The sequence below is a fragment of the Stylophora pistillata genome, chromosome 6 (genome assembly GCF_964205215.1).
Source record: "Stylophora pistillata chromosome 6, jaStyPist1.2, whole genome shotgun sequence".
Lineage (NCBI taxonomy): Eukaryota > Metazoa > Cnidaria > Anthozoa > Scleractinia > Pocilloporidae > Stylophora > Stylophora pistillata.
In genome coordinates this window covers 2,794,505-2,817,500 of record NC_142524.1, presented here as the reverse complement: position 1 = coordinate 2,817,500, position 22,996 = coordinate 2,794,505, and the positions used below count along the sequence as shown (strand labels likewise).

The 22,996-nt window shown below is 40.0% G+C and overlaps 1 non-coding gene across 1 annotated transcript in view; it reads left to right on the top strand.

Annotated features, from left to right (window-relative positions):
- LOC111327305 (uncharacterized) overlaps positions 1-20,599 on the top strand; it is a 35,141-nt gene extending 14,542 nt beyond the window's left edge. The window contains exons 5-6 of the transcript XR_015988584.1: positions 8,748-9,467; positions 18,746-20,599. This is a non-coding gene — a transcript (uncharacterized LOC111327305). The remainder of the gene's footprint in view (positions 1-8,747; positions 9,468-18,745) is intronic.
- Positions 20,600-22,996: the final 2,397 nt, after the last annotated feature.

Here is a 22,996-nt window from a genome sequence, read left to right as displayed (position 1 = left end):
CTTAGTTCTGTGGAATTCATTTTGCGCTTGTCTTTAAGCGAAGCTATATAATTCCGGTATCTTGTTTTGAACTTATCTCCGGTTATGCCAATGTAGCTTTCCTTGCCCTTGTTGCCGCTCACAGTAGCTTGGTATACAATACTCCACGCCATGCAGTTTCCTTCCATCGGACAGGTTGACTTTACTCCGCAGTCACAGGTCTTTCTAGGTGTTTACTGGTTGCTAATGAGGGTGGTTTTATAATGCGTCCTGATTTTTTCCTCCAGACTGGGCATACACGAATAGCTTATCTTCAGCGTGTTTGTTGAAGATTTTCCTCAGTAGATGTAAAGCACTCGTTCACAGTGTCCCGGAACTTTCTTCCCACATTCGTGGCGACGTTCTTGCTAAAGGGGAGATTAAACCATATGAAATTTCAACGCCTGGCTTTCTTTTCCTGTTGTTGGATGGTTTGCTCTTGGCTATGCTGTGCGCTGCCTTCGGCTTAGAACTTCATTTCCAAGTCGTAACCGCTGCTTTTAAGGGCTTGTTGGTCGACCGATGCCGCTTTATCGAAGGCCTCCCTATTCGACGAGATCTCGTTGAGCCTTTTATTAATAGCTAGTGGTATGTTCTTTATAATTGATGGGGGGTGATTGCTCCCACGGTGTACATATTGGGGCGTGTTGCCTGGATTTCATTGTGTTCATAGGTGCCCTTGCTAATTAGGTTTAGCGTGACGTCAGGAAAGTCAACAATTTTCTTGTTAGCCGCTATTGTTATCTTCAATCCGTTTTCGGAGGAAACTTTGTAGATGTGCTTCTTGATTTGATTGGTCCTTCATGGTGTTTCGTGGAATGCACCTGGACCATAATAGGCCCCTTTAGAAACGAGTTGGAGCCTTGTAGAGTCCCATCCGATCTTCGGTCGCGTCTGGTAATTGATACAGGAGGTACGATCCCATTAGTTCACGCATTTCAGCGCCATCAAACCATCCCATTGTTACGTCGAATGAGTTCTGAGAATTCTTTTTTTTGTCCACGGGGTGTTATCATTGAACATGATTTTTTTTTTTGTGTATGAAAAATTACTTTGTGATCCTCCTGTGAGATGCTGACGTAAGATGCTGTCGTAAGATGCTGTGAACTCTAGGGCCTTTTGCCATGCAGTAAATGGTTTGAACCCGGGGGTATCATGTGAAAGTGTAATGTGATCGTCCGGGTGAGTGTAGTCCTTAGAAGGACTGTTGTCGGTGGTAATGACTGACGTTTCAACAACCTGTGCGGAAGTCATCATCAGAGTCAAGTGAATAGTTGGTGTCAACAGAATGTTCTTAGTCCAGTTCGTGTAAAACGATTGTTCAGTTTTGCCGTGATGTTATTGGCCCTAAGATCCAAGTGGTGTATGTCGGTCGTGATTTGTATGTTTCGATCCGTAGGTAAATTTAGGTCGTTCTGCTCGGTTCGTTTGTAATGGTAATGTCGTGAATGAGTAGTTTGTATGGAGCCGGTAGTAGTTGACACCTGTTTAGGGGAGTCTGTTCTAAGTTAGGAAACCAGCTTTCTAGAGTCAGTCGTTGAAAGTAGTTAGTGCTGCAGGTTAGGCACTGCGCAGAGTCCCAGTCAATATTGTGGTTCGTCGATGATGTTTAGCAATGTGATTGTTAACAATCTTGGTGAAGCAGTTGAAGTTAATCCTTTCCATGTTGGCCTATTCAAAATACAGTGCTCGACTTACGGAGCATTATACATTGTCCCGTAAAGTAATCGCTCATGCCAATACGTACACTAACATCTCAAAGAAATGTCATCTTTGTTTAAACGAAAAGTACTTTATTATACGGAAACCCAATCTATGTACATTGAACAAAAGAAAGGAGCTGGCAACTGCATGCTGGCATGCTAGAAAATACCTGATTAAGTATGCATTGGCATGAGGCCTTTTAGATTTTAGTTTTTAACATCCGAAGAGATATTCAAAACTCATTATCATTATATATATATATATATATATATATATATATATATATAAATAACTCTTATTAAGTGTGCAGTGCAGTGCTGATGCTAGGATGAGGGAGAACCGATATGGATCCCCGAACGATCCCACACTTGTGGTATCGTCTATATACATATATACATATATGTATATAGACGAAGTAAAAATCAGTAAGCATATTCTCGATGAAATTAACACCGCAGCAGTAAAGTAAACCAGTGGAAAAACACCTCAAGTGTCCTAAAATGGTTTAATAGTTTAGAAAGCAAGAGCTCTCTTTCATTCATCTGTTTCGACGTTTGTGAACTCTACCCCTCCAAAACTGAGAAGTTGCTTTCCAAAGCACTAGATTTTGCCTCTAAGTACTGCTCAATCAACAGCCATGAACGTGAAATTATCTTGCATGCAAAACGATCTCTGCTATTTAACGATGATTGCCCGTGGGAGAAAAAAATCTGCCAGCAACCTCTTTGATGTTACCATGGGGCCCTTCGATGGAGCGGAAACGTGTGAGCTGGTTGGATGCTTTCTCTTATCAATTCTTACTGAGAAGTATGGTCAAAATATTGGTTTATACCGGGATGATGGTTTGGCTGCCCTCAATGGAACACCGCAGGAAATAGAGAATATCAAGAAAGGTTTTTGCAAAGTCTTCCGCGACAATGACTTAAAAAATCACAGTCGAGGCTAACATTACCAAAACCAATTTTCTAGACGTCACGCTTGACCTCTCAAGTGGGAAGTATTACCCTTTTACTAAGGAAGGCAACATCCCCCTGTACGTGCATAAAAAAATCCAACCACGCACCATCCATTCTGCACAACATCCCCGAATTAAATCAATAGGAGGCTCTCCGAGATATCTTCCGACAGGGAATGCTTCGATAGCGCTAAACCTATTTATCAAGAAGCTCTCAAAAAAATTGGGTATAGCTACACCCTGTCATTCAAAGCCGCATCAAACCAGGCACCACGTCCACGAAGAAACAGGCAGCGGAACGTTACATGGTTTAACCCACCATATAGCAAGAACGTGGAAACTAACGTCGGAAAATGCTTCCTTGCGCTTATTGATAAGCATTTCACCAAAACTAATCCTCTTCACAAAATTTTCAACCGAAACACCATTAAATTGGGCTACAGCTGCAAGGGCAGCATTAAAACTGTCATATCTAACCATAACAAATCTGAAATCCGGAAACTCGCACGTGCTAATGATTGAGCTAGGAAAAGCTGCAACTGTAGGAAACCGGACTTATGCCCCATGGATGGAAGCTGTAACATGGAAAGCATAATTTACCAGGCAGAGGTCACCACAGAAACCGCAAAGGATACGTACATTGGTCTCTGTGACACCGCTTTTAAAATGCGTTACAGGAACCACTTGTGTTCATTCCGAAACGAACGTTACAGGCATGCTACTGAACTTAGGAAATATATATGGAGTCTTAAAGATAGGGACACTAAGTTTAAACAAAAGAAATGATCTGACATCATGTTGCAGACATGTCAGGAAATTCCTGTTAGAGAACGTAACGTTACGATAGCGCGTGCAGTATATTGCTCGCGCATGTACATATTGTTCTGTCTTTTAAATCTCGGTGGATTGTAACCGTTATTTCTGGCAGTTGCCTGACGATTGCTTCGCAAGAGGCATGAAACTCAGAGTTGTAATAAAAGTTCAAGTAACCTAAATCTTGAAGTATAATTATATATGTATATATATATATACCGCCGCCTGGTTAGCTTTACCGCCGCCTGGTTAGCTCAATTGGGAGAGCGCCGGACTGCTGTGCGGGAGGTCGAGAGTTCAATACCGGCCGGACCAACACTCAGGGTCTTAAAATTAACTGAGAAGAATATGCTTCCTTTCTTTAACATCAAGAATTGGTTAGATATTCTAGTCTTCTCGGATAGGGACGAATAAATGGAGGTCCCGTCTCCTGCAGGGTTAGGGGCAGGAGACGTTAATTTCCCACGCACGAGATTACTGTGTGATGGATGTCCTCCCCTGGGGTGGGTTGGGTGGGTAACAGGACCCCCGTTGATACCAGTGTTTACTACACTGAAGGGGCTATACTGTATAAATATAGATGTCTGTCTGTCTGTCTGTCTATATTGTGTGAGGAAAAATATACTTCTATGTATTGAGCACTGTTCTACGAAAATCAAGTCACACTTTATATATATATATATATATATATATTATGAGAGGAAAAAAGGACGTAACTACATTTCCCGACAAGCCTGTTTCGTGAATCGCTTCACTCTTGTCGGGAAATGTAGTTACGTCCTTTTTTCCTCTCATAATATTTATTCTGCTCTGCTTCAACGTATTGAGCACTGTTCCACGCGAAAATCGACTTGCAGACTCCCTATATATATATATATATATATATATATATATATATATATAAAGCATGTATACAGCATGTATACAGCATGTATACAGTCTGATGACACCGCCGCCACCGCCACCGCCACTACCATTGATAACAACAAGAAATGCAACTGCCGACAAAAGAACACATGCCCGCTCGACGGAAACTGCCTGCAACCATCAGTAATCTACCAAGCCTCCGTTACACGCAAAGACAACAACACGACAGAAACGTACATCGGACTCACAGAGAATGACTTCAAAACAAGACACAGAAACCACACCGCATCATTCCGCCACGCTAAACACAGAAACTCTACCGAACTCAGCAAGCACATCTGGACCCTCAAAGACAACAACATCGATCACTTTATTTCCTGGCGCATTCTCTCATCGCACTCACCGTATAACAGCTCAACTAAAAGATGCAACCTCTGCCTCAAAGAAAAATTCCTAATCATCTGCCGGCCCGAACTATCAACACTAAACAAACGTAATGAACTCGTGTCTTCATGCCGCCACAGAAGCAAAGCCCTCCTACGCAACAACTAAACTGTCAATTTCGCGCTGCATAAATTAGACTAGTTAGATCATGCAAATTATATTGTATATAAGCAATGGTAAAGTTTATTCTCATTAAATCCCCTGATGAGTGGGCGACCACGAAACAGGCTTGTAGGGATGAACTTGTAGTTTACTTGTCTTTTTCCTCCCACAATATATACTTCGCTCTACTTCTATGTATTGAGCACTGTTCTACGAAAATCAAGTCACACTTTATATATATATATATATATATATATATATATATATACAGAAATGTAATGGTCAAGAGGCCAACTCCAATGTAGCTTTGTTGGTTTATTAGCTCGACGTTTCGACCGTCTCAGTCTTCCTCAGGAGCATACTAATTACATGAGCAATATTCAAATTTAAAATTCGTGTCAACAGTAAACATTTCATGACGTAATAATATAAAAATAGAATAGATAACAGCGAAACGTGTTATGGTGACTAAAATAGATAAGTTAAAGTAGTTATAATTCATGTAGTAAGCTTATTGATAGTAGGATTGAGTCTTAAAATCCAATAATTTTCTCTTGCTTTTCTGATTTCTTGATTTTGACTTCTAACTTTTTCAATAACCGTAAGTTTAAGATGGTCGACTCCACAGTTCTTAAAATGTCTGACTATATATATATATATATATATAGGAAGTATGCGTTTCGATTTTTTCGTATTACAGTGCTCGATACATAAAGTAGAGCGCAATATATATATGTTGAGATAGAAAAATACCAGAACTCAGACTGTCATGGTTGCAACAAATACAAATTATTCTGCGCTAAGCAGGCGCCCACACTTAAAATGGAAATAATATAACAATTCTTTATGTCTTCCAATCAACCACTTGAAGTAAATATCAAGTACTGATGCTTGCAAAAGATAAGTTAAAGTATCATTTTATCCGTTTGTTCGTTGACGGCAGCATCTGATGGTCGGTAGATTGTCAGATAGCAGTCTCAATACATTGTAATGCCAGTTGAAGTGGAAAATTAGTAAAAAGTGATTTCACATAAAATGACATTAGTATGCATATAGTCGGAGAGACTGAAAGAAATCTACCAACGAGACTGACTGAAAACAAGCTAAGCGTGCGACAAGAAAAAGTGATTTCAACAATCACATAACTGAACAGTATCGGCTTAAGAACCACACTATTGACTAGAACTCTGTGCACTGTTTAACCTACAGCACTAACATACTTTCAACTGACTCTGGAAAGCTGGTTTGATAACTTAGACTCCGGTCAACAGGTGTCAACAACTAGCGACTTTCTCACGACTTATTCACCACAAATGAACCAGAAATAACGACCTAACATGAGGGATGGATCGAAAATTGACCGATCAAGACCGACTTACTCTACTTGAGTCTTACAGCCAATAAAATCCCGACTAAACTTACCAATCGGGTTACACGAACCAGACTTAACACTCGACTGACAACAACTGATCTCTTGACTCTGATGATGACTTTCCCTCAGGTTGTCAAACGTCAGTCGCTACTGACGACAATAGCTCTTCATAGGACTGCACTCACCAGGACGATCATACTTAACGATCGCGATTCTTTTTTATCAAATTCCTCAGACTTCCGCCTGATCTATTTACATAAATATTTCCCTTCAGCAATGCCATTAAACATATTTTTTACTTATTCCAAAGGTGCCTTCTTCCTATATAACTCTCAAGTTTACATTTGGGCATTTTCATGGTTAACTCGAGAAATCTATTCGCGAGCTTGGTTTCCTACTTTTTCCTTCTTCAGTACGACGAAGTTAAAGGTAGCGGTATGACTAACGACGTAAAATTGTGCTTTAAATCAACGTGGAAAGCAGCTTTAATGTATTAAAGGTCCCTGCTTGGAAAGGAAATCATCCCAGCTCAAACAGTGAGACCTTGGTGTTACTTTCGATCCCATACTATTCTCTGACAATCTTATCTCTGCGACTGTCTCATCTTTCATGTCAAAACTATCCCAACTAAGCCGCATTAGATTCGCTTTTAACAAAGATCTGCTTGAAACTATAATTAACGCACTTGTTTTAAGAAAGATGTACAACTGTTCGTCAGTATGGTCGTCCACATCAGGTTGTAATGTTCATAAGCTACAACATGTTCAAAATTCTGCCGCCCGAATTATTTGCAATGTAAAGAGGTATGATCATATTTCTTCCACATTAAGGAATCTACACTGGCTACCGGTAAAAACAATCCTGTACTATCGAGATGCTACCTTATCATTTAAATGTATAACGGGACAAGCGCCTGAATATTTGACATCCGAGCTTGTAACAAGAGGCAGCGTATCTGGGCGTAAAACGAGGAATTTTCAACAACTTAACATTCCCCTTTTTAAAACTACAACAGGTCAGAGGACCTTTTATTATAGAAGTGTAGCCATCTGGAATAGACTTGACTCAAGAGTGAAACTATATGAAATACCAGCTTCTTTTAAGAGAGCTTTGAAAAGGTATCTCCTGAATGAATTTTTATTTAAATAAGCATTCTATTTTTAAAGTTACAAGTAATTTATATTGTATATAACGTGTTATTAGTTAATTTTGTATGTACAGTACCAAGTATGTAAATTATGAAATTGTTCACTGAAAAGCCCCAGACGAGGATGTGTTCAATAAAATGTATGTATGTATGGGCATTCATAGTGCACAATAAGCACTAAGAGTCATTCCTCACTTCTAAATAAGCAAATCCTTAGTCTTATATTCGGTGAAATTGAAAACTATCCCCTCACAAAGTATTTATATATTCGTGAAATGCTTTCGGCCAACAAAGACACTGGTTGTGATTGAATGTTCTTAACATTTGGGAGAGGTGAACTCTCTCTAAAGGAAACTCCTACAAAGCATACGCAAAGTGCACACAGAGGAAGCTACAAAAAGATTAAATATATTTCGGAACAAATCCTTCTTCACGAGCGAGACGTTTTTCCAGTTATATCGTGTAGTAACAGTGAAAGTGAGGCGACTCTCAGAAAATCTCACCAGTCTCTTTTTCCTCAAATAATTAGCTACTTTTTGTGAAAACGAGTGCTAGAGAAAGCATTAAGAAATATGTACGCTTCATAAAATAATAATGAAATCTCACAAAAGCAATCGACATGCATGACGAAATCATCAAACATCACAACAAAAAAGGACACATTCCAAGAAGAAATGTAACTGACGTAAAAAAGAAATCCAGCCATACATAAATTAAAGTTCTTCTCCTGCTTCCCGGTTAGCTCAATTGGTAGAGCGCCGGACTGTTGTGTGGGAGGTCGTGAGTTCAAATCCGGCCGGACCAACACTCAGGGTCATTAATTAACTGCAAATAAAGTGCTGCCTTTGTAATAATATCTGCAAATGGTTAGACTTTCCAGTCTTCTTGGATAAGGACGATAAATGGAGGTCCCGTCTCCTGCAGGGTTGGGGTAGGAGACGTTAATTTCTCACACACGAGGTTACTGTGTGATGGATGTCCTCCCCGGGGTGGGATGGGTGGATAAAAAAAGGGGTAAGGTGTCAACTGGAATGAAAGTTCTGTTCCTTTCTCCTGCCATTCCTGTGGCGAATCAATTAAACTTAAACTTAAACTTAACTTAAACAAAATGCATCAGTTTGAATATGAAATTCTGATCAGGTAAATTATGGTATGTACAGACCAATTAAGCGATGGCCTCACAACATGTCCTCTCTCGCCCACATACCAAACAGTTCTCATTCTGCATAAAAGACAAACCAATTTTTGCAATAGTAAAGAAAATTGGATGAGAATTGACGTTGACCATAGAATTTATCTGTCTGACTTCTGATCTTTTTCTTTAGGAATTTAGATCGGCCCCAACATGCCTTTTGAAGAGCTTAAAAAAGAAGTCAATGATAACATTGCAAAAGAGGAACAGAAGCGAGCCAGACTGAAAGAACTGGATCTCATTGTGCTGGACAACTCACTTCGAGAAAGTACAGTAGGTCAGCTCCGTTCGCACACACTAGAGAACAAACGCAAGATTTTCGAAGAGGTCAGAAAGTGTGGATTCCAGTACAAAATTGTGGCGGCCTATTCCCATATGCCACGCGTGGATGACACCTGGGTCGAAGAGATCGTCAGTAATTGTAAGGAAGGTAAAGAAGACCTCCACAACCTATTTGCATTCAGTGAGGCTATCGACTCGGTATCTCAAGGTATTCCTGACATCAAAACTATTCCGGTGGGTTTGAGAAAGATGCAAGAGGACGGATTAATCAATCCGATAATCGAGATAGATCTGGCCACAAACAGCATCAACTGGGAAAAGTTCACCACCAATGATATGTGCCAGCTGCTGACCGAAAGATTCAAATGGAGCCGAGCACATCTGAACCCAGATGCCAAGATCCTTGTAAATTTGCGGGACTTCCCGAACGCTATGCGAGAAGAAATGGAGCGTGCCTTCACTGTTGTGGACTACCTTGCGTCCATGCCTGCAGCTGAACGCCCTTTTGGAATCCTCTTTGAGGAGCCAACGGGCAAGTATTTACCTGAGGAGGTTGGAGCTTGGACCGCTGGTAAGTCTGGAAGCTAAATGCATGGTTGATACTCATGTTTGTGATATATTTATATCGGGTCCCGATGCCCATGAGACATGAAGTAGTTATAAAAAGGGGTTCATAGTTCATTTTTAATTTCTTCAGCCTTCCCCTGTGAAATTCCAAATTAATCCCAAAATCGTCGACAGAAGTGGCTTCTCACTCTACCTCGTTATGATTTCATATTACAGGATCAGCATCAATATTGTATCTCCCATGAAGAAGTCGTGTTGTGCCTTGATTTGTTCTTCTGTCGAAACAGTGTCTTTGTATATATTAAGAAGAGTATGACAGTCTGAGTTTAAACCTTCATTAAAATCATCTCCATCTTGTTTTGAAAAATTTCCTCATACATAATCACGTGTAATAATTACTTTTGTAGTAAAGTTGAGAAGCTTTTTCCCATTACACCAGGGAGAAGGATTATTAATTACATCATCTCCATTTCAGCTGACAATTTTACCTCCTTCTCTTGTGTAACATCTTCGAGTCGAGTTTAATCAAAAGAACTGTGTCGAGCACACGGTACTACAAAAGCATGTGCTCTTACAAGGTCGCGTGATATATAAAAATGAGTACGTCATTACATCCCTTTCTTCATTAGAAATATAAATAAAGAGTAAAACTATAGACGGTTACAAAGACAATCGTTCATAAGAGTACTTGGTACAAAATAAACAAACTTTATGTCCATGTGAATAGTTCTTGAAGTGTTCAATGTCTCTACAAGTTCAATCTGTCATGTGGTTTGCGAATCCTCTGCGGATAACGCCTTGGTGAGCCTTCCTGGAAATCAGTACTTCCTGATTCGACTGCTGTGTCCATCTCAACTGAAGCGGGAGTGGTTTTGTTCTCCTGATTAGCCTTCGTATCATTGAGCTGATGATCAGTAGGGTGCTACTGCTTGACTTTAGTTCTGTTTCGGTGCAAAACCCTGACGAGATTGTCGCTATCAGACACAACGACCTGATTTCCTTTCTTCTCTTTCACTTTGTACAGCTGAGGCTCAAATGTGGTGGACAGTTTGTTCTTCTTATCCTGTTTCATGAGTACAAGGTCACCTTGTTTCACCTCACTCATCTTAGCATTTCTCGAAGCATATGAATACTGTTTCCTCTTGAATTTCATCAGTTGATCTCCATCTCTGGTTTCCTCATCACCGTGGGTTGGTTGTGACAATTCAAGTAACTTTGTTCTTGGATGTCGGCCCATCAAAAGAAATGCTGGTATCTGTCCAGTTGTCTGGGGAGGAGTTGTTCTGTAAACAGCCATATACCTGGCCAGTTCTCTTCTCCAGTCCTTTCCTTCTGCATGTGCCAGCTGTAATCTGTTGAGTATGGATCTATTCTGTCTCTCTACCTCGCCATTAGCTTGAGCCCACCGAGTTGTTACACGTCGATGCTTTGGCCCATTGTCACTTACAAGCAGTTCAGGCAGTCCATGTCTGTCAAATATGGTTTCTAAAAGCTCTATGGTCTTCTCTGATGTAATTGTCCTTACAACAGCCACCTCGTAATATCTGCTATAGTAGTCAACAACTACCACTATATGTTCACCTGAGGGTAACGGTCCCAGGTAATCAATTGCGACAGCGCACCAGGGTCCTTGAGGTAGTTCTGTACTTGCCACAGGTTCTGGAGGGTCAGGTCTGCCCACTAACTGACATGCATCACAGGTCTTGACAAACCTTTCCACATCCTTTTCTAGCTTTGGCCACCATACTTTAATGCGAATACGTTGTTTCATGCTGACTACACCTAAATGTCCTTCATGTCCAATGGTTAATACTGTTGTTCTAAGACCTTTAGGGATCACTATGCTGGTTCCTCTCATAACTATACCACCCACGACACACAGTTCATTGGCTACATGTAGGTATTCTGAACATTCAGTTCCTTCCCACCTCCCAGTTTGGATAGCTTGCGTTAAACACTCCATCTCTTTGTCATTCAATGCCACTTCTTCAATTTTTTTTCGCACTCATTGCTTTTGGAACAGCTTTCACGATTATGAAATTCACATAATTCTCAGTGTCATCAAAGTTCTTTCCCTCATCTGTGTGTGGCAATCTTGACAGGGTGTCAGCGATGTTCTCTTTACCAGGTTTATAGATGACATGAAAATGATATGGCTGAAACCGAAGAACCCATCTCTCGATACGCGCACTAAGCTTTGATTTAGGTGAATAGATAATTTCCAATGGCTTGTGGTCGGTGACAAGTTCAAACTCTCTACCCGAGGTAGTCATGAAACCTTTCAACAGACCAGACTAAGGCCAATGCTTCTTTTTCGGTTTGCGAGTATCTTCGTTCAACGCTAGACAGGGTTTTGTTTGCTTAGCAGACAGTTCTCCAGACTTTGTCGGGTTCCTGCAACAACACTACACCAAGCCCTACTGGGCTGGCGTCAGCAACAACTCTAGTTTTCAATGCAGGGTTAAAGCACGCCAGTGCATCCACATCCGTCAGGCTATTCTTCAGTGCTTCAAAGGCTTTCCTTTGATTCTTTCCCCGCACAAAGGGTGTATTCTTCTTTGTGAGTCTTCTCAATGGCTCTGCTCTCGTTACCAGGCCACTGATAAATCGTGCGCTGAAATTCACCCAGCCCAGAAAACTCCTCACTTCTAAGCTGTCTTTTGGTTCACTTGCTTCTTGGAGTGCTTTTCCTCTGGACTCTGTAGGGCCTATGCCTTTCGCCAACAACAAATTTGCCATGAATTCAATCTCATTCATCCTGAAGACGCACTTCTTCTTGTTGAGTGTCAAACCTGTCTCTTTCAACGTGTGTATGACCTTTTTCAGCCTTTCGTCAAGTTCAGCTACATCCTTGCCGTACACCACAATATCATCAGATATGCTTTGACATCCAGTACAGCCGGCGCTATGAAGAACTTGGTCGATTACATATTGATACAATTCTGGCGCTGAGCAAATGCCAAACATTAGACGCTTATATCTAAAAAGGCCTGCATGAGTCGTGAAGATTGTGACTTCTCTTGAGATACCTTCTTTTGAACTCCAGTTGATGGAATCCCATGGTAAGATCAAGTTTAGTAAACACAGCGTTGCCACTGAGTTCACTCAGCACATCATAGATCGTTGGTATAGCGTGTCTTGAACGCTCTATAGCTGTATTGGCTATTCTCATATCCACACATATCCTGATGTCCCCGCTTTGTTCAGGAGCGACGACAATCGGGTGACACACGGCGTTGGACCTTCCACTCTCTCAATGATGTCCATATCCTCCAATTCCGTCAGCTTTTCCTCTACTTTGCTGCGAAGACTGTATGGGACACGTCTGCATGGTTGTGCTACAAACCTTGCATCAGGCTTGAGATGCAGTTCAACAGAATAATTTGTCAATTTTCCAACTTTATCACTGAACAGTTCCTGGAACTCACTCTCTACGAGATTTACTTCAGATTCAGGTACTTTGATTGCAAGGACTCCCAGCTGCATTACTGTTTTTCTTCCCAGTATGGGTCTGCCTTTCTTTGAAATCACCAGAAATTCGACATATGACACTGAAACGTTTGTCTCCGAGCTCCACCTTTGACCAGACCTTTGCTTCGACTTCGTCTTTGCTCGCTGTAGCATAAGACCGTATGGACCTGTTTTCCGACTGGCTTCTACAACTGATTCCATTCGATTGGAGTTGCTCCCATAGTCGATGGTCAGTTACATTGCAAGAAGCACCAGAGTATATTAACATGTCAACTTCTTGACCTCCAGTGGTAAGCTTCACTTCCGGCTCGTCTTCAGGGGAGAGCTCAATTGCAAAGATTTCGTCATCCAGGCTTTCATTATCTTCCACACTGAAGATTTTTGTCTGGTAGTTGTTCTTGCTCCTGCTAACTTTAGCAAAGTGTCCGACGTGACCACACCTCCTACATTTCCCTTTCTTTGTTGGACAACATTCATCTTTAGACATACGTCCCTCGTCTCCGCATTGCCATTATTTTCTCTCTTTTTCCTTTTTGGTGGGTTGCCTGTGGTGAGCAGTATCACGTTATCGGCCGGCCATTTTTGAATTACGAATAGCAGATTTTGCATCAATTTTGTTGACATTATCAGCTTGCATTTCACTTGCTTGTTAGGTAACAGCTTCATAACAGCTAGCCATTTGTAGAGAAACATCTAAAGACAACTCGTTATCTCTTTCCAAAGGTTTTAGTCGCAGTCTCGACGATAAACAACCTTCGATGAGTTGATCTCTCACTTGTATATTCTTTGTATCGCCGAAACCACAGAAGTCAGCTTGTCTTCTCAATCGGGACACGAAATGGGCGGTCAATTCATATGATTCTTGAAGCATTGACCGAAATCTATGCCGTTCAAAGGGCTGGTCTACGTTTCCTGCGAAGTAGCGATCCATCTTTGCAATCGCAATATCATAAACAGTTGGATCACCAAGTAATTAATTTTCTGGCAGTTCTGGAAGAGTTTCTTAGACCTCTTGAAGTTTTCTTCCAGCTGTATGTAAGAGTGTCGCTTATTTTTGCTCTGGGTCTGTGATTCCTTTAGCCTTTATCATATAACTAGCGGACGATTTCCATTCGAGCTATCTTGCCGCTAAACTTGATTTCTCGGCGTCCATGTCGAAATGTTCGATTTCGCCGCCAAAATTCGCAATTGTAGCCATAATTCCTTCGTGATTTGACAGGGTAAACGGTGAAGAATCCTTAATATCCTAGTCGCCAATGTAACATCTTCGAATCGAATTTAATCAAAAGAATTGTGTCGAGCACACGGTACTACGAAAGCATGTGCTCTTACAAGGTCACGTGATATATAAAATGATTACGTCATTACATCTTGCTTTCCTTATCCTACGGAAGGTTTAACATCAACAAAATCATATATTAACCTTCTCCTATTTGCAATTTAAATACTTTCATGTTTTCACCAACAGCAATGCATAGCTGCATGTGGTCTTGATTTTGGTCATATTCCACCAATAACAAGATCTTTATCTTTTCCCGGAGAAGGAAAGAACCATAAAGGCCTCCAATTTCAATCAAAAAAGTCTCTTCCATATATTGTTGTTCCATTTAAACCTCTTCTATTTATCTTGATAACTCTTGAGAAACTTAAGATTTTAGGGTGAGTGATAAAAGGAAAATCAAATTGCCTATTTTCAGGAAAATAGAAAAAGTGTCTTCCGTTGTTCTTTGAAGTGGATATTCTTGGTCTGAGTGAAATTCTATCGTACTGCGTTGCATGTTTGTTCAATTCTGACTCATCGAAAGTAGTAACACAAGAGTTATAATAATAAAATACTTGACTACTTGAGTTGTGGTCTGTGTCCGTGTAATACCAGCATGTTACTTTTACTTTGAGGAATGTCTCAATTAGGAGACTTTTATTCGCAAAGTTTGACAAAAAAGTGAAAAAATCGATTGTTTCTACTTTTCCATCTACATAGTTCTTGTTGGCTGATTGACGATATTTTTATTTTTCATATCTTAATCACACGATCCACCAGGATTGGTTGGGTCCATTGAAAAACTCATTTTATTTTCCTATTTTTATTGTGAACCACAAATGGCAAAATGTAATTCAGTGTATGAAAACAGCTTTTCAAACACCTTTGAGAAAGTAAGACCTGACTGGCTGGTAAATAATAAGGTAAGCTTCGATCTTGAGCAGGATGGCTTTACCAAAGAATTACAAATTGCCACATATGTTTCATATGTTTGTTGTTGTTTGATTTATCATCTACGGGTTTATGTCGAATTAATTTGATGGCCTGCTCCCAGTTGGCTTGTTAGCTCAATTGGTAGAGCGCTGCACTAGTATCGCAGAGGTCAGTGGTTCGAATCCCGTACAGGCCTGAAATTTTTTTCAGGTCTGATTTTCACTATTGCTCAAATAGTGCTTTACTGCGAAGGATCGTGCTCATATACGTCTCATAACCGCAGTTCACACATATGTTTCATATGTTTGTTGTTGTTAAGCATTTTTGTTTACAAAGTTCCAAATAACAGGTCCTCTATACCGTAAGGTGTTCCTGCCCACTTCAGAGTCTGGTCTGGGTGTAGTCATCTATTTAACGGCACGCAGAGATCTGCCAGAGGCATTTTTTTGAAAAAAAGATCCCCAAACGAAAAGGACAGCGAGTCAAAAAAAACCTTGTGCATAAATAAAAGAACACATTTCTTGTAAAAATAGGATATTGGAGGCCAGCTAGAATTCAAGAGACATTCAGCATCAGAAAAAGATGAATCAAAGTTTTAAATAATTCTCGCTGCTCTAGAATGGACTGTATCTGTTGATTGGCTATCTCATCTGGTTGTCATAATTAGCGTAAATTATTTAAATCTTTGAAAAGCGGGCTTGTATGCTCTAAGAAGCCAGAGAAAGTTATGATTCTAATCCGGGCTTTCTTTTGCAATACAAAAAGAGGCTGCACAGCAGTTTGATAAGTATTGCCCAAGCTATTATACAGTATTTCAAAAATGGATATACAAGAGGTCCAGTAAGTATAGGTCCAGTAAGGGTTTGCTATTAAGATAATAGCGAAGTTTTGATAGAGTGCCTATACTACGTTTAATCTTTTTTACAATAGAATAAATATGACTTTTCCAGGTGAGATTTGAGTCAATGTAAATTCCTAGGTATCTGATGGAGTTTTTCTCTGTTAGAGATTGATTATTGATAAATGATGTAGTTGACTTGGGTAGTTGTTTTTGGACGGGGTGAGACAGTACAAAATTTGACTTACTGATATTCAACGAAAGTTTGTTTGCACATAACCATATACTGAACAATTTCTGTAATTTAAGACAGTTTTTTGTAATCATGGAGGTATTACCAGTTTATTTTTATAAATGAATTTCAGCTTTTGCGACAAATTTCATTATCATTTTTTTCAATTTGTATAATTAAAGCATATGCGAGCGTCACAGGATCAGACAGAATATGAAGAAGGCACTAGGGGGTTTCCCACTGAACTCACTCTGAACCAGTAGGCAATGAGGGCAGTTCCATTACACGAGAATACAATAAGTCGCTTGAATTAAGAGATCGAGATCTTTGTTATATCATCCCAATAGCAAAATTCAGAAGGATATTGACAGACATAATAATTCATCCAGTTTTTCTCTCTCACTCTCAAGAGCATTAAGCTGTTATCTTTCCACAGTTATTCTTTCTCTCGCTCGTTCTCTTGTAACTGAGTCGTCGCCCACATTAATAGCGATCTCCTGATTTTCTTGAATAGACCTGCTCCTCTTCAATTCCTTTATCCTATCGAGCTTCCAGTTCCTCTCGAGTTGAGTCAAGAAAAGTTTCGAAATTATCATTAAAACTATGAAGTAAACCTGTACTCTTTCTTTTGGAAAAACATTTCAGTTTTTTTCCTCCCACCAACATGCTTTCTTCATCGACTTCAGCAACTTCATCGATGTTTGAGCAGTTTTTCGGTCCTTCCTCTTCCCTTCTGTTCATTGTCGTCGTCATTGGAATATTTTCACCTGAAATACCTGGGGATAGAATAATTATCAGGTTGAAAAGGTGTTGTTGCATTTTCATCAACTTCATCATTATCATCGTCTTCGTCATTGTTTTCTAATAGAGGATCAGTATCCAGATTTAGCTACTTGGAATAGAATGTCCATTAATAATAAATAATAATAATAATAATGATAAATTGGAAGTCAATGAACAAAGCTATCCAGGTTTTGAAAAAAAAACCTTAAACACCGAGGTAAACCGCATAGTTCATGGAGTAACAATGAACCCGAACAAGGTTCCTCTAGGTTGGATCATTAGAGTCCCAGTTCCAAGGCTTGACGTTAAAGTATTGTGCCAGGATCTCTTGCTCTTCATCTTCAATCTGACCATGAGTGGGGATGAAAACAATCTTCACGTGAACAATGTAAAGAAAGTTCGTGTTTGCAGGTTGATCGTCACTTTCGTAGGAGAAATGGTGCACGACACCAATGGCTATGATATATTTAAGCTCTATGAGGACCTCTTCTTGACTGAGAATGAGAGAGCAAGTATGTTCCGAGAAGGTATTCAATATGACGATCTTTCGAAGATCAGACGTAATGCTGGAGATCATGAAGATGACCTCAGGTGTTGATAAGGATAGGAAGCTCAAAGATGTTTATGGGAACAATTATAAGGTTCCATTGGATCATTTGACTAATATCCAGCTTGGGTATGAGGTCATTCAGTCAGGAACTCGCTGATGAGGTCTTAACTAACTACAAAAATGGAAAGAGATTGATGTACGAGCATGTCACTCATCTCAAGACAATATCGATAGACCAGGGATCTGACACACCAGACAATAAAACAGTAAATACCCCAAGGAGATCACTTAGGGGAATTATTCCCAACAGGAGCGATAGACAACAAGAATACATTCAATTTCGACAGCACTAGGGTGAAGGTGGTTGTGGATAGAATTCCGAGTAAGGTTTACAGTCAGCGTGGGAAGACAAGAGATACGTGGGAAGAGGTTTTCAGATGGAGAGGAGACCAACGCGATGAATGCAGCCGACTTTTATACTGGAGACAAATTTTCTCTTTTTATCGACCTCAGAAGTATGAGGGACAACAATCTTCAAGGTTCAGGCTTGAGATTGGGGAATACGAAGGAAAGAGGTTAGTTCGCAATTAACAGGAAAGCATCGGGTTCTGGGAATGTGAAATGCCACATCGTCATCCTCACAGATGCTCAGCTCAAGATCATCGACTGAGAGCTTGAGAGTGTGACCTCTTAATGAGATATCTCTATGCTTCTCGTTTACAAAGACACTGTTTTGTCAGTAGTACAAGTAAAGGTACACCAAGACTTTTTCGTAAGAACATACAATATTGATATTGATCCTGTCTTATGAAAGAAATCACATGATAGGAAGCATCTTCACTGAGACGACCAGATCTGCCAATGGCATGAAGGAGTGAGAAGCCGCGTGTGTCAGTGACAAGGGAATTCAGTTTAAATTTCAAAGGGGAAAGCTGAAGAAATTCAAACAGAGCCAGAAACCCTTTTTTTGTTGCCAGCGTTTTGTTCTTGTTGTTTTTGTTTTTAGTTCAATTTTGTTTTACTTTTCGTCTTTGGCAATATCATTTCTAAATTAAGTAAAGAATAATGATGGGTTTAAAGCTTAACTCTTTCCAAAATATTTTCTAGCCCCAAAAGGACAGGTATGTGTGCGAATCCTTCCTTATGAAATACAACTAGGACGGCGATTTGAGGCACCCTTTACATACTAACTTAACTTTTTTCATACTATTTAGCTGTACGTAAGATCATGGATTCCCATGAGTGGACGTCTGGACACCTTCTGGCTCATGTTCATCAGAAGTGGGCTCTTGCAGAAATGGTGCAGCTTGAATGCCTTGTCAACGGAGCTAACGGTATCTGGGCAAGCCTTTGCGAGGAAGGAGCTGCTCTTGGCCACGCATGTTCTACAGTCACCCTGATGAACCTCGTCCGAATGGGCAACAAAAAGGTACTGAAACGCTACAACTGTAACGAGCTGAGGGATGCTGCATATAATGTGACCAAGATCACCACTAACTTTCCACCCCATCCCAAGCAAGTCATCTATGGCGAGAGGGCGCTGGACTTAGCATTTGACTTTGGAAGTATAGCTGGTGGAACCATTGGGAAAACCGACTTTGACCTGGCAAATTTCTTTGGAGTAGAAGCTCCGGTGAGGATTACACCATTATCCTCCGAAAGCATGATCCTGGACAGGCTGATAGAGCTGTTAGGCGAAGATCCGCAGTTTACAATGGAAATGGCCACTAAGATGAAAGGGCAAATGGCTAAAGACCTTGCGGAAGGCAAGAAGTTAGAGTACACGAGTGCAACTGGCCTTAGCGGGTTGTTCGATACATCAGGAGGAAAACTCACGACCGAGATGGAGGAAATCTGTAAAAAAGTCGACTCAGACAGTGAATATGCCATAAAGCTTTTTAAAGACGTTCGCCAGATTTGGGACAAGTGGGACCTCGAGGATGATAAACAGAACGACGACCAGCTGATGTTCAGCACCTTCTACAATGGCTTTATGGCTCCCTACTTTGGCTGCTTCATGTGTCCTGACACGCAGAAGGCCTTGCAAGCCATCAACATGGACAATGACGGGTACATCGACTGGAATGAATTCCTGTTTTACCTCAAGTGGGCGATGCATCAGTACCCCGACATCAAAGACGTCGATGAGCTTTTGAGGAAAACCTTCACGATGGGAATCATACCCGCCATGCGAGATGAAGTACTCGGCCTGAATGGGGAGGCAAGCCAAGGAAAAAATTGAACGTCCAAGCGAAAAACAATGTAGCATCAAACGCCTCGTTCAGAGACCATGATCTTAAAAATTGGTGATTTTTCTGGCTGATTTTACATGCCGATGCTTTTTTAGTGCTTTTTTGAATTACAACCTGTTTGATGGGGATTTTTTTTAAACAAATAATAGTTCACCCTATGCTATGCTAATGTTGTTCGGGCCCGGACCCGCAGTGGGAGGATATCGCGCCCCCCCAGTGAGACTGGACTTGTGATGGGACCACCCTACTGAGGACATTTTTGTTGCGTTAGTATTATGGGATATAGGAACATGTGCTTTTCGCTTGAGGTTAGCAGTCTTTTAGTTGGATTAGAAGGGGTGATTTAAACCGTTGTCGAAAGTTGAAGTTATTTAATAGTCTGAACAAAACAAATGTTAAACTAAACATTTTGGTAAATGAACTCTGGTACAACTGATCAGACAGTAACTCAAGTAGTAAATTTTATTTTTCCTTAACAAACTTGTTGTCAAAGCTAAAGTTTGTGTATTTTCTCCTCATGATCACTCGTCTTATTACTGTCAGCGGTATATCGCTCGATAAGTTATTTACTTCGGTAACGCAAGTAATACTAACAGTAAATATTTGCGATCATGGTTAATTACAATAAAAATTATTCAAGAGTCAAAACAAGTTTTGGTGACGGTCTTACGGTTGAGTTCTATATTGATGGGTTATAATTAAATCACAGAATGATATTTCCATGCTTGCTCAGCTAATTTAAATTGTACGGCTTCTCAATTCCATTTTGACAAAATTAAGTTTACCTTCATTAATAAACCATTTAAAAGGAAGAAATTGACCACAAGAAGATGAAATAAACCATGTTTTGACCAGTTTATAATAAGCAGTTAACGAAATGATGTTCGTAGGAGGAACAGCAATTCAAGAAATGGTAGAAAAAGAGGCCTGAAAAAGATTTAGGCTGCAACGGGATTCAAACTTTTGCCATATTGATTTTCTGTCTACGGCAGTAAACGTATTGTGGTATGGGCATAAAACTAGAATCTAATTTAGCGAGATGGCTTGATTTGGATTCCTTTTCAGCAACGTTACACGTAAATTAACCTTAGTTTCTTATTTATGAAATTCCCAGTTTTCTGATGAGGTATCACCACTGCGTTGGTTGACTTATCTTAAAATTCCTTTTTTTTTAAAAAAAAAAAAAAGAATGATATATACCCATTACTCCTACTTTATCATAGTCCTTAAAGCAAAATATTTGAAGGGAAGTACTCAAGGTTATGTCCATGAGTGAAGGATAACGTGAGTTGATTGTTTATTAGCCAATCAGAGGCGATTCTGTATGAAATGAGGGAATGCGACTGTTACGCGGTCAGTTAGGTATACTTCGGCCGTTCATATTGACGTGGAATCTTAGCGCTTCGTGACCGTTAGCTTTTTCCTGTGAGAAATGCATGTTACTGTTCGAATAACATCAAGTTGTGAATGCACTGGAGTTTGTCTCTTTTGCCGTGAGGTTATTTCTTCTGCCGCGAGGTTTTTTCTTCTGCCGTGAGGTTATTTCTTTTGCTCTGAGGTTTTTTCTTTTGCCATGTGTCTTGTTCTTTTTGCCGAGAGGTTTTTGCTTTTGCCATGAGGTTTTTTCTTTTGCCACGAGGTTATTTCTTTTTGCCGCTAGGTTATTTCTTTTCCCGTGACAGTTGTGGGCCACTGTAGGGGTTGTCCTTGCAAAACGCGTGGCGATTTTTGCTGTGAGGGTGATTTCTTCACTTGCAAGAAAACATTGTTTACCAGCACGAAAGGAAAATGTGTCCTCCCATCTTCAATTTGGAGCTTTTCATTGAGACGGGAAACGAAAGGTGCAAGAGCAAACCAGCTAAGATCAAGAGCTAGTTAGCAAAATCATGAAAATGAAAAGCTGGCGATATTAGATAGAATCAGTTCAGGGGAGACATTTTCCTCAAACCTGAATAAAATGAGGAAATGCGAAATCCGGATATCAATATAACAACTAACCTGCCAACATAATTTGGTAAAAAGGTATCACAGTATCACTATGCAAAGGGGAGAGATTTTTAAAATGCTAAGCAGGAACAAACACGAACTTCAAATAAGTTCCTGACAATTTTTCGAAGAAAAATGATCATCCTGCGAAGCAATGAAAGCGACCAGTAGTTGTTCTATGCTCTCTTCAGTAGCATTTTCAAATTGTCTTTCTGCTTCAAATCAACTGCCAAGAGTATATCTTATCCATGTCAATCACTAGTTCTTGTTTTCCCTATCAAATCGAGCGTATTGTTTTGCATGATTATTGTGGACTGAACTCTGAACCGTTAAGCCATGTACTTTTGTACTTTATGTACCCATGTAATCGGTAGTTAGCATAATTCGCTCGCAGAGAAAGTAATGGGTCCTCTGGTTAAAATGATATCAGAAGTTATTTAGCGATTTAACTATCGTCGACCGTGTAAGCGGTAGATATCAGAATTCTCATGCAGCAAATTATTTGTGATTTATGAAAACGATGTAAAGGAAGGTTGACTCATTAAATAAAAGAAACTTTGTAAGCAGTATTCATCATAATTATCGACAGCAGTGATATTGTGACTGTTGAAAATAAAGAATAGGAATTATGAGCCGTTCAAGTGGCAGGGAATCAGAGATCAAAATGCTGACCTACTCTTCCGTTTTCAAACCATTGTTATAGACACGTGATTACCTCATATCAAAATATTCTAAACCAAAATGTTAATTATAAGGCTTCTTATCAGAGAACAGAAAAACTAGAAACTACTACTACCTTCCATCGACATTTGTGTGGTAATTGAGGGCCTTGAACTTTCGGTTTCATATGTGAAGGAGATGACGACATGGTGGTGTAATATCCACCTGTCTGTTGCTGGGACTACAGGAGGATGATGGCGGCAAATCCAAAGTCAAAAATGTTACAATGTTACAGTTTTAAGACATCAATGCCCCTTAAATATTGCTACTTTAATGTTAATTTCTGTGGCCGTGTAAGCAGTCATTAACATAATTCTCTTGCAACAGAAGTATCTGCCATCATTCAACCGCGAAAGATCGGACGTCTGGCCTCAAGAAATTACTACACGTGTACGAACTACGAGTCGCTATTTTACGTTCCCTTTACTATATAATTTTTCCATCGCTTAAAGTCTCGAAAAGTTGGAAAAACTCCAAAAGTTCCAGATTCAAAATGTCCAATCAAAG